The sequence below is a fragment of the Colobus angolensis genome, unplaced genomic scaffold, assembly GCF_000951035.1.
Source record: "Colobus angolensis palliatus isolate OR3802 unplaced genomic scaffold, Cang.pa_1.0 Scaffold15, whole genome shotgun sequence".
Classification (NCBI taxonomy): domain Eukaryota; kingdom Metazoa; phylum Chordata; class Mammalia; order Primates; family Cercopithecidae; genus Colobus; species Colobus angolensis.
This window is the reverse complement of record NW_012114599.1, coordinates 3,538,247-3,548,485: the sequence shown is the minus strand read 5'-3', so window position 1 is coordinate 3,548,485 and position 10,239 is coordinate 3,538,247. Positions and strand designations below refer to the sequence as shown.

General features: G+C 41.7%; 1 protein-coding gene across 1 annotated transcript in view; it reads right to left on the bottom strand.

Annotated features, from left to right (window-relative positions):
- SRBD1 (S1 RNA binding domain 1) overlaps positions 1-6,322 on the bottom strand; it is a 238,751-nt gene extending 232,429 nt beyond the window's left edge. Inside the window, exons 1-2 of the mRNA XM_011935886.1 lie at positions 6,228-6,322; positions 5,066-5,275 (exon numbers count right to left, since the gene is read on the bottom strand). The gene's annotated coding sequence lies outside the window, so the exon portion shown is untranslated. The remainder of the gene's footprint in view (positions 1-5,065; positions 5,276-6,227) is intronic.
- Positions 6,323-10,239: the final 3,917 nt, after the last annotated feature.

Sequence of the window (10,239 nt, the reverse complement as noted above, 5' to 3'; positions counted from 1 at the left end):
ATCTCCTGACCTCATGATCCGCCCGTCTCGGCCTCCCAAAGTGCTGGGATTACAGGCTTGAGCCACCGCGCCCGGCCACAGCCAGGTTATTCTTAAAACAAGATAACCATTCCCTTATAATAAAAGCTCATTAAACTTAAATAAAATGATTAATCACTAAGTGACTAAAAACTATTTACCAAATTCGAAAGCCAAGCTGTAAAAAAAAGTTAAGACAAATAACCAGAGACATCACATAATACAGGAAAGTAAATAAAATTACTTTAGCTGTTAAGATTAATTACCTAAAGAATGTATGCCAAACCATAAGGACTGCACTAGACTCTGACATGTTTGGAACCCTTCAAACAAGTTTCTGACCCAGTCATATGTTATAATGCCTCTGGTTCTAACATCCACTTAGAAGAGGAAGTAATCTCTCATGGAAATACTAAAGGGTTGTCACAAAAGGGAGTATGTTCTCCCAGCAGCTATAGCTCAACTCAGTCCAGTAAGTGCACAATGATTGGGCAAAATAGTGCTCAGAGGGAACCAACAGAACAACAGGAAACCAGTCTGCAGGAAGTAGACAGGAAAATCTTCCATCTTTCCCTTCACTCTCTTTTTGGCATATTAGGTTATAAAGGTCATCTTTTCACAAATTAGCACTTTTTAGACATTGATCATGAAAGAACAGATAATTGTGATTTTTATATTATGTGTATCTTACCACAACAAAATAAGAACGCAGGAAATTAGTGTATGACAAGGGTGGTATTTCAAATCAGGGCAGGGCAAAAATTGATTATTCAATAAATGGTATTGAGACACCTACCTATTCCTCTAGAAGTAAAAAAGGAGTTTAATTACTACCTCCACGCCATTAACAAAAATTTATTCCCTAATAACTAATAGTTTAAAATGTACAAAATAAAACTACAAATGAACCCAGAAACAAAGGTGAGTCTTTTTTTTTTTTTTTTTTTTTGAGACGGTGTCTCGCTCTATCGCCCACGCTGGAGTGCAGTGGCCAGATCTCAGCTCACTGCAAGCTCCGCCTCCCGAGTTCACGCCATTCCCCTGCCTCAGCCTCCCATGTAGCTGGGGCTATAGGCGCCCACCACCGCTAGTTTTTTTTTTTGTATTTTTTAGTAGAGACGGGGTTTCACCGTGTTAGCCAGGATGGTGTCAATCTCCTGACCTCGTGATCCGCCCGTCTCAGCCTCCCAAAGTGCTGGGATTACAGGCTTGAGCCACTGTGCCCGGCCAAGGTGATTCTTTTCATACTCTTGAGTGGAGATGGGAAAATGGAGGTTTTCCTAAATATTACCCCTCAAATTCCAAAACCAAAAAGACTAACAGATTGCAACACATAAAAATTAAAATCCCAAGCCAGTAGTGGGGGCATTTGAGAAACCAAGCCAATTTACCCTGCAGTATTCTCAAAAAATAAAACAAAAAAATTCACATGAAGCAGTAGCTGATACCTTTGGAACTAAAAGGTGAAAGGGGTTAGGGCTGTGTGTAAACTGACAAAGGAATATCTCTAGGTGTCCTACCTCACTTCATTCTATTAGGCAACTGCCCCAGGAAAAAGTCTACAACTTTATTCTCTGGAGAAGGTATTAATGAAACAGTCTCTAGACTGTGGGCATGGGGACCATACAGACTGAATGCTAAAGGCAGAGAACCCTAGTCTTCTGCCACTAAGATCCCAAAATAGGGCCCTCTAAGGAGAAGAATGGGAAGGCTTTTCTCTGGAGAATCTAACCAATCCAAGAGTAAAAACTTGAAGGTGCTAAGCTTCCCATCAAACCCACCCACCCAGATCACCTTACAATCACTCTTACCACCGCATTCTACAATATGCCTGAATTCAGAACATTCCCACACAGGCTACCATACACCAATTCTATCTCCACACTTCAGCCTTAACAGAAATGTGTTTAAAGTAGGGACAGGCAAACCCTTGGCAGGCTTATGCTTTTGCTTAACCATTATCCTTAAAGAAGGCTCCCCTGAATCAAATATTTCCAACTGCCTCTTTATTAGGCACCCTGAAAGCAATATACCATGGAAAGATGAGTAAGTTGTAATATTTCTTTTCACAAATGGAAAAAATATGAATGTAAAAGGAAAGATGGGAAAGCAGAATCTGCATGAACACACAAGCCAATTTCAAGCATATCAGATTTAGAAAGAATACATACAAAAGCTGAAGACTTGGAGATGATGTCTTAAAAACTACCTATGACAGGTACACCCCCAGGAGTATGTATTCTCCAGTTTAAACACCAATATTCTTGAGGCCTGTTTCTCCATCTCCACTATTCCCATGTCCTCTTACTTTGTATCATAAAACCTGTTAGATTAACCAAAACCTCATCCATCTCCATAGTTTTACACACCGATGTCACCTACTTATTAACAATCCTAATCCCTCCATCCCAAACCTTGCCTTTAACATTCAGATTTCCATAATAACCGCCTGTCTCTGAAACTATTTAGATGTCTCACAGTTAACTAAACTTAACACATCCACAATAGAACTCTTGATGACCATTTCTTGCTCTAAAACCCTGTTCCTATTGCAGTCCTTGCCATCTCAATAAGTGGCATCCACCTATTTGCGAAGCCAGAACCTTAAAAAAAAAAATTTTTTTTTGAGACGGTCTCATTCTGTCACTCAGCCTGGAGTGATCTCAGCTCACTGCAACCCCCGCCTTCTGGGTTCAAGCAATTCTCCTGCCTTAGCCTCCTGAGTAACCAGGATTAGAGGCATGCACCACCACACCCAGCTAATTTTTGCATTTTTAGTAGAGACGGGGTGGGGGGGCTTCGTCACATTGGCCAGGCTGGTCTCAAATTCCTGACCTCAGGTGATCTGCCTGCCTCGGCCTCCTGAAGTGCTGGCATTACAAGTGTGAGCCACGGCGCCTGGCCAGAAGATTTTTTAACAGCTTCATTGACATATAACTGACATGCAATACACTGCATATGTTTAAAGTGTACAAATTTGGTAAGTTTTGACATATGTAAACACAACACTATAATCAAGAAAATGAACATATTATCATCCTACGAAGTTCCATTTGCTAAGTCAAAATGTTGCAAATCTTTTTTTCTTTCATCTCCCATATCCAGACTATTAGTAAGTCACATACGATCTTCCTCCAAAATATGTCTTGAATCTTCACAATCTTCAGTGAGTCTTCAGTCCTCAACCTCCCTCACTTGAACTACTACACTAGCCTCTTAACTGCCCTCCCTGCTTCCACTCTTGCCCTTGCAACTCATTCTCCACTTATCAACTCAAGATGATTTAGAAAATGCTTTAGAAACACCGAATTACTTCCCACCCCATCCTTCACTTAGAATCAAGCCACATTTTTTATGACTGCCTTCAAAAAGGCCCTGTCGGACTGAGCCTACCCACCTTTCTAACCACCTTTACTACTTGCTGGAGCTCCTCAGCTCTTGTCACAACATTCCTTCCCACCTCAGGTTCTCTCTGCCTGGAGTATTCCTCCCCCTGCTTGTCAATTGGCTGGCGCCTTGCGTCCCTTAGATCTTAACGTTTTAGGCCTAAAATAGGTTTCTCAGTTATATTTTAAAAGGAGCCTATTTACTTCCTGTATACAGTAGTAGGTTATAACATAATCTATAATTATTCTTTTATTTTACTTGTTTATTGCCCGCATTGCTGTCAAGAGAGTAAATACCATGAAAGAAGGAAATGCATGTGACTTATTCACTTTCATATCGCAGAGCCCAGCACTTAACAGATGCCCTACAACTATTAAATGAACATAATATGTACAAATATGGTCTCTACAGAGGAATATACATTTATTTTCCACCACTCTTAGGCAATGCCAAACATTGCACCCATCTCTTTCTGAAGAAATGATAGCACATAAGAACATTCCTATTCTTCAGTGACTTGGGATTTTTCCCTCCTTTCAAACTATCTTAATCACTGTGGGCACATGAGCATATTCCAAATCAATAATTTGGAGGTTGCTATGATGTTACTAAGGGAAGAGCCACTAAACTAGGACGACTGAAAATCAGGAGTAAGGGGCAAAAGGACGTGCACACGAACGAATACTAAATTAAAATTGGGGAAAAAAAATTTTAATTCAAGAAGGCGAACAAAAGAGGACAATTTCTTAAGAGGCACCTAAACCTCTCCCTGAAGATCCTTTCCCTGAAGGATCAACAGAGTGATGAATATTAGCAGATTCCCAAGTCACAAAAACAAAATACTAGAGCTGAAAGAACCTTTGACATCAGATAGTCCTGCTATATTCAGAAACCTGAGACCCAATGAGGTGAAACAGTTTACTCAAAGGGGAAAGATATGTGGCAAAGGACTATAGCCCTGTGCCTGGAATACCGAGACTAGTCTGGTTTTCCATTCCACACACATTATGTTAACGACATGTCACGTCAGGGGTTCGAGGAAAGTTGCCTACAGAGTTGCCAATTCATTCCTTTCCTCCGGTTACTGAGCGCCTCCTAGATGCCAGGCGCACTACAGAAGGTGCAGTTGATTCAGACAGGGCCACCATGACCGTGAAAAGGGTGCTTCCTCTCCCACCTCCGATAATTTTAGGTACAAAAACAATCCACGTAAATTAGCCGGGCGTGGTGGCGGGCGCCTGTAGTCGCAGCTATTCGGGAGGCTGAGGCAGGAGAACGGCGTGAACCCGGGAGGCGGAGTTTGCAGTGAGCCGAGATCGCGCCACTGCACTCCAGCCTGGGCAAGAGCGACACTCCGTCTCAAAAAAAAAAAAAAAAAAATTCAGGTTTGCCCAGGCTTTTCCATGTCTGTTAGGCGCTAAGAGCTGCAGCAATTTGGCTGAAAGGAGGTGTCACGAGGTAGCTAGGAGGGGTTTTCGGGTGGTAGGTTGTAAGAGACCGCTGACACTAAGATGCAATGAACTTCTCACTTTTAAAAAAGGGGTGTTATTGCCCAAATGAGCGCTCAGAACTTTTTTAATGGTCCCAAAGATATCGGAGCCCGGGCGCTGGGCTCTTGAGAACCCGCATAGACGACCGCCAAGGTGCACGCACAACTCACCTTCCCGCCCGGCACGTCAGAAGACCCGGGATTCCGTGTGTGCCACCGCACCTTCCGGTTCCCGCCGGAAGTTTTTCAAACGCCGGAAGGTCCGCCTCGCTTCTTCCGGACCAAGTTAGCCGCAGGCTGCCAAGGCGCGGCCCTAATGGGGCGGGGCGGAGCCAGGCTGGACGGAGGCGGGGCTGGATCCCGAGAAGCGCCGGGGTGGGGCTGGTTCGTAGAAATGAAAAATGACTTTTTTTTAATGTATTTTTTAACCGAGCACACTAAACTCTTAAGCCCACAGATACAGCGAAGTAAATTAGGTTATGAAAGTAGGGAAGGCCGGGCGCGGTGGCTTACGCCTGTAATCCCAGCACTTTGGGAGGCCGAGGCGGACGGATCACGAGGTCAGGATATCGAGACCATCCTGGCTAACACGGTTAAGCCCTGTGTCTACTATAAACTTTAAAAAAATTAGCTGGGCGTGGTGGCGGGCGCCTGTAGTCCCAACTACTCGGGAGGCTGAGGCAGGAGAATGGCGTGAACCCGGGAGGCGGAGCTTGCAGTGAGCTGAGATCGCTCCACTGCACTCCAACCTGGGCGACAGAGTGAGACTCCGTCTCAAAAAAAAAATTAAAAATAAAAATAAAAATAAATAAAAGGGAAATAAGGCTGCTGTTGTCTACATTCGAGTTTAGCAGATCAAAACCCCATGGATTTGTTTTAGAAAATTCTAAAAAGCAGTTTTCCACTGCTAATGACTTATTTCCAGGGACTCTGAGTACTCAACAGCCTAGCAGGTTATTGAAATAACCTGTGAACGTGCCTTGTTGCAAATCTACCCAAAGTAAGCATAGATTTTACTGGATAATTTTTGTGATGGGGGGGGAACAAAACCAGAACTCTTTCTAAATTTAGTAAATCTAATCTTCTATATCTGAGATTTTTGACCACGAAAGATCAGTTTCTGAGATTGTTTAGGGATTTTTTTTTCCTTTTTGATTAGCACAGTCGTATGTTGCCTTTCGTGATGGTTCCAGAAGGCCTAGAATTGTCTACTACAATCACAGTCCCCTTCACAATTTATGGCCCTGAAAAAATACTAGAGAACACCGGTAAGGATTGTGGGAAGATAAACCAGATCATAGAAATCAACAACAATAATTTACTATTCACCTACTTTTGATGTTGCATTTGCTACACAGGTTTATGGTATGGGTTGTCATGGTCAATTTTCTGCTGCTATAACCAAATACTACAGACTGGTAGATTTATAACGAAAAAGAGATTTGTTTGGCTTGTAGTTCTGAAGGCTGGGAAGTCCAAGACAGAGGGCATTGTTGTTGTGTCAAAACATGATGGAGGGCCTCACACTGGGGTGGGTATGTGAGCCCAATTGACTCCTGAAATAACTAACCCTCCTGTGATAATGGAATTAACTCATTCATGACCTAATCATTTCCTAAAGGTCCCACCTCTTCATACTATTACAATGACAAATTTCAACTTGAATTTTGAAGGGGACATTCAAATCATTGCAGAGGTAATGAGGGTAAAGGTGAACCAATATACTGCAAAGTCTTTTGACATATTCCTGCCCTGGAGGAATTTACAACCAAGAGTAGGAACCAGATACAGCCACAAGAAGCAGAGACACAAACAAAACAGTCTAGATTCAAGGGTTGGGGTATGCAGGTAGCAGCTTCACTACAGTGAGGTGGAGAGTAAGAGTGGGCCAGCAAAGCATTGAACCTTGACTTTCCTCTCCCCACAAGGGATTTTTGCCTTACAGCTGGGGAAGAAAAAAAAATCACTAAAATAAATAGCCTGTTAAGATTTTAGACATCAGACATCTGGGAAAATAAAACCTGAAGCAGCTTTCTCTAAAATTAAACTATGTAGGTAGTGGCCTACGCTAAAGGCAAATAAGGACTGTCCAGAGAATATTTCCCTTGGAATTCTGCAGGAGAGCCACTCCTGCTACAGGCTGTCAAGGAAAATTTGTAATCACTTAAGTATAAACCAGGCCCTGCCACAAAAACTGCCTTTTCTGTCTAGGACCTTGCTCAATCTATTGTTTACTTTTGGATCTCAAGTGCTGAATTCCAAGAAATTTATGGGTTTAGACTGAGAGCCCGGAATAATCTGTACACCCACTTGAGACTATGCAATAGGGTTTGGGAGTAATGGAAACATGTTTTGGATTTGATTGGAGGTTGTTTTATCACTCCAAAGTATATAGCTCTTCCTGTGATATTCACTGGTATATTATCATTTGTATGTTATTTTCTGTTTTCAAGTTCTTTCCCTATGGGTCTAGCTCCCTAGGGCAAATGTAATAATAATAGTAATAACTTACCTTTATTGATTACTTACCTGTACCAGGCACTAAGTTAATGCTTTTAGATGTATTTATGTATATAATTCACAAATTACCCCAATGCAATATTGCTATTAAACCATTTTTATAAATGAGAATTCTAGGTATAGAGAAATTAAATAATTCATCCAAGGTCACATCAGCTGATAAATTGTAGATCTGAGATTCAAATCCAATAATCTGCTTTACTCCAAAGCAAGTACTCTTAAAGGCATCCACATACAATTTGCTGTCTATCCACAAGGGATTGGTCTGAGGACCCCCCTACAGACACCAAAATTTACAGATACTCAACCAATCACTGATAGAAAAAGTAGGCCCACTATATCTGCAGGTTCCATATCCACGAATACAGATACAGATGGCCAGCTCTACCACAAACTCAAAGCGAAGACCATTTCTCACTTCACTATGGTGGCCAGTGAGACTCTCAATGTTTAAGGTGCTCCGGAACTGTTGAATCTCTAAATACTGTAAGTAAAGTACTATCTAATCACCTAAAACGTAACAAAACTATTCTCTCTAGTGGCCTCAAACTAAGTTTCACAAGAACAAAAATTCTTTTTTTTTTTTTTTTTTTTTTTGAGACGTAGTCTAGCTCTGTCACCCAGGCTGGAGTGGCCAGATCTCAGCTCACTGCAAGCTCCGCCTCCCGGGTTCACACCATTCTCCTGCCTCAGCCTCCCGGGTAGCTGGGACTACAGGCGCCGCCACGTCGCCCGGCTAGTTTTTTGTAGTTTTTAGTAGAGATGGGGTTTCACCGTGTTAGCCAGGATGGTCTCCATCTCCTGACCTCGTGATCCGCCCGTCTCGGCCTCCCAAAGTGCTGGGATTACAGGCTTGAGCCACCGCACCCGGCAAAAATTCTTAATATATTAATAGATGCAACTGTTTCACCTACTAATAGATATTTGGATCTAGGAACTAAGTATTGATAATTTTTTATCTCCCCCTCTCCAACTTCTCCCTCCACCCACACAGTGCCTAATAATGCTTAATATATAATAGGTACTCAATAAGAGAGTAGACTAACTCCTGGACCCAAAAACATGTCTAAAGTAAAAACAAATTTTCCTCCCCTGTCCACCTTCTCCCTCCACCCACACAGTGCCTAATAATGCTTGACATATAATAGGCACTCAATAAAATAGTAGACTAACTCCTGGACCCAATAATTTGTCTAGAGTATAAACAAATTTTTCTTATGAGAAAAGTAAGTTAAAGCTCTTGACACAGAATGTGGGTTGCCATTTTAAAAATCAAGTGTACTTATGAAAATTCAAACATTTTATCTGAGAGTCAATCAGTGTGATGGTTAATTTTGGGTGTCATCTTGACTAGATTAAGGGATGCCCAGACAGCTGATAACACATTACTTCTGTGTTGTGTCTGTGAGAGTATTTCCAGAAGAGACTGAGATTTGAATCAGTAGACCAAGTAAGGAAGATCTGCCCTTACCCAATTTCAGTGGACACTATCCAATTGGCTGAGGCCCAGATAGAACAAAGAGAAAAGGAATATTTTCTTTCTCTCTCTTTTGGAGCAGGGACACCCTTTTTCTCCTGACTTTAAGCATTAGAACTCCACGTTCCTTTGGACTCCAGAACTTAAATCAGTGTACCCTCTCAGCTCCATGTTCTCAGGCTTTTGGCCATGCAGTGAGAGTTACATCATTAGTTTCTCTGGTTCTGAGACCTTCAGACTTGGACTGAGCCCTACTACCAGCTTCCCTGGCCCTCCAGCTTGCAGGTGGCCAATCATTGGCCTTCTCAGCCTCTATAATTTTGTGAGCTATTTCCCTAAAAAATCTTTTCTCATATGTCTTTATGCTGTATTTATTATACACACGTAAACACACACACACCCTACTGGTTCTGTTTCTCTGGAGAACTCTAATACAACTAGCAAAGGCAAAAAATAATGGCTGTTTTAGATTAAAGAATGCACAAACTGAGCCCTAGTTCAAAAATTTGCATATTTAATTAGCCAGGCAGAGTGGTGGGCGCCTGTAGTCCCAGCTACTCTAGAGGTTGAAGCAGGAGAATCACTTGAGCCCAGGAGGTGGATGTTGCAGTGAGCCAAGATTGCGCCACCGCACTCTGCGTTCCAGCCTGGGCGACAGAATGAAACTCCATCTCAAAAACAAAAAAAAAGTACATATTAGCTCCTATCTCCCCTCTTTTCTCACTGTCAGACGTTGTTATTCCTAAACACTAAAACTCTTTGGCTTCAAAGAGCTTCTCTGACTAATTCAGCCAGAAATCTAGAGATTTACTGCAAAATCTAAGAGACTAGTAAACAGAGAGAGGTCTACTTCTGTTTCCCAAATGAAAAACGAGTTTCTTATTAGTGAGTCTGACCAGGCTGGTAGGTGGGTTCTCAATCTTGGCCTGTCCTATTACCTCTTTCAGTCTGGCTGGGAACAGCAGCATGATTCCAAAGTGCTAGACTAGTGCTGATGCCATTGTTCTAGCCAGAGTAACTTTGTCAGAAAGAGTAAAGATTCAAGAGATTAAAACCTGAGTCTTTATTAAATATTAAATGGATCTGGAGGAGGCATCAGTTAAGGCTGAGGAAATTAATTGTACAGATTTGTCAAGGAATTGTAATCAAAGGAAAGGGATTACATACATTTAAATTTATCTCACACAAAGTAAAATTATGGAAACTGCATATTGAAATACAATATAATTTATATCTTTAGGTGAAAATTAAAATGTTCGGTGCTTTATCCTACTTATTTTGTACAAATTCCCAAGGTATTTTGTAATGAATGCAGTTATAAATAGGATTAAGACACATAAAAATCATA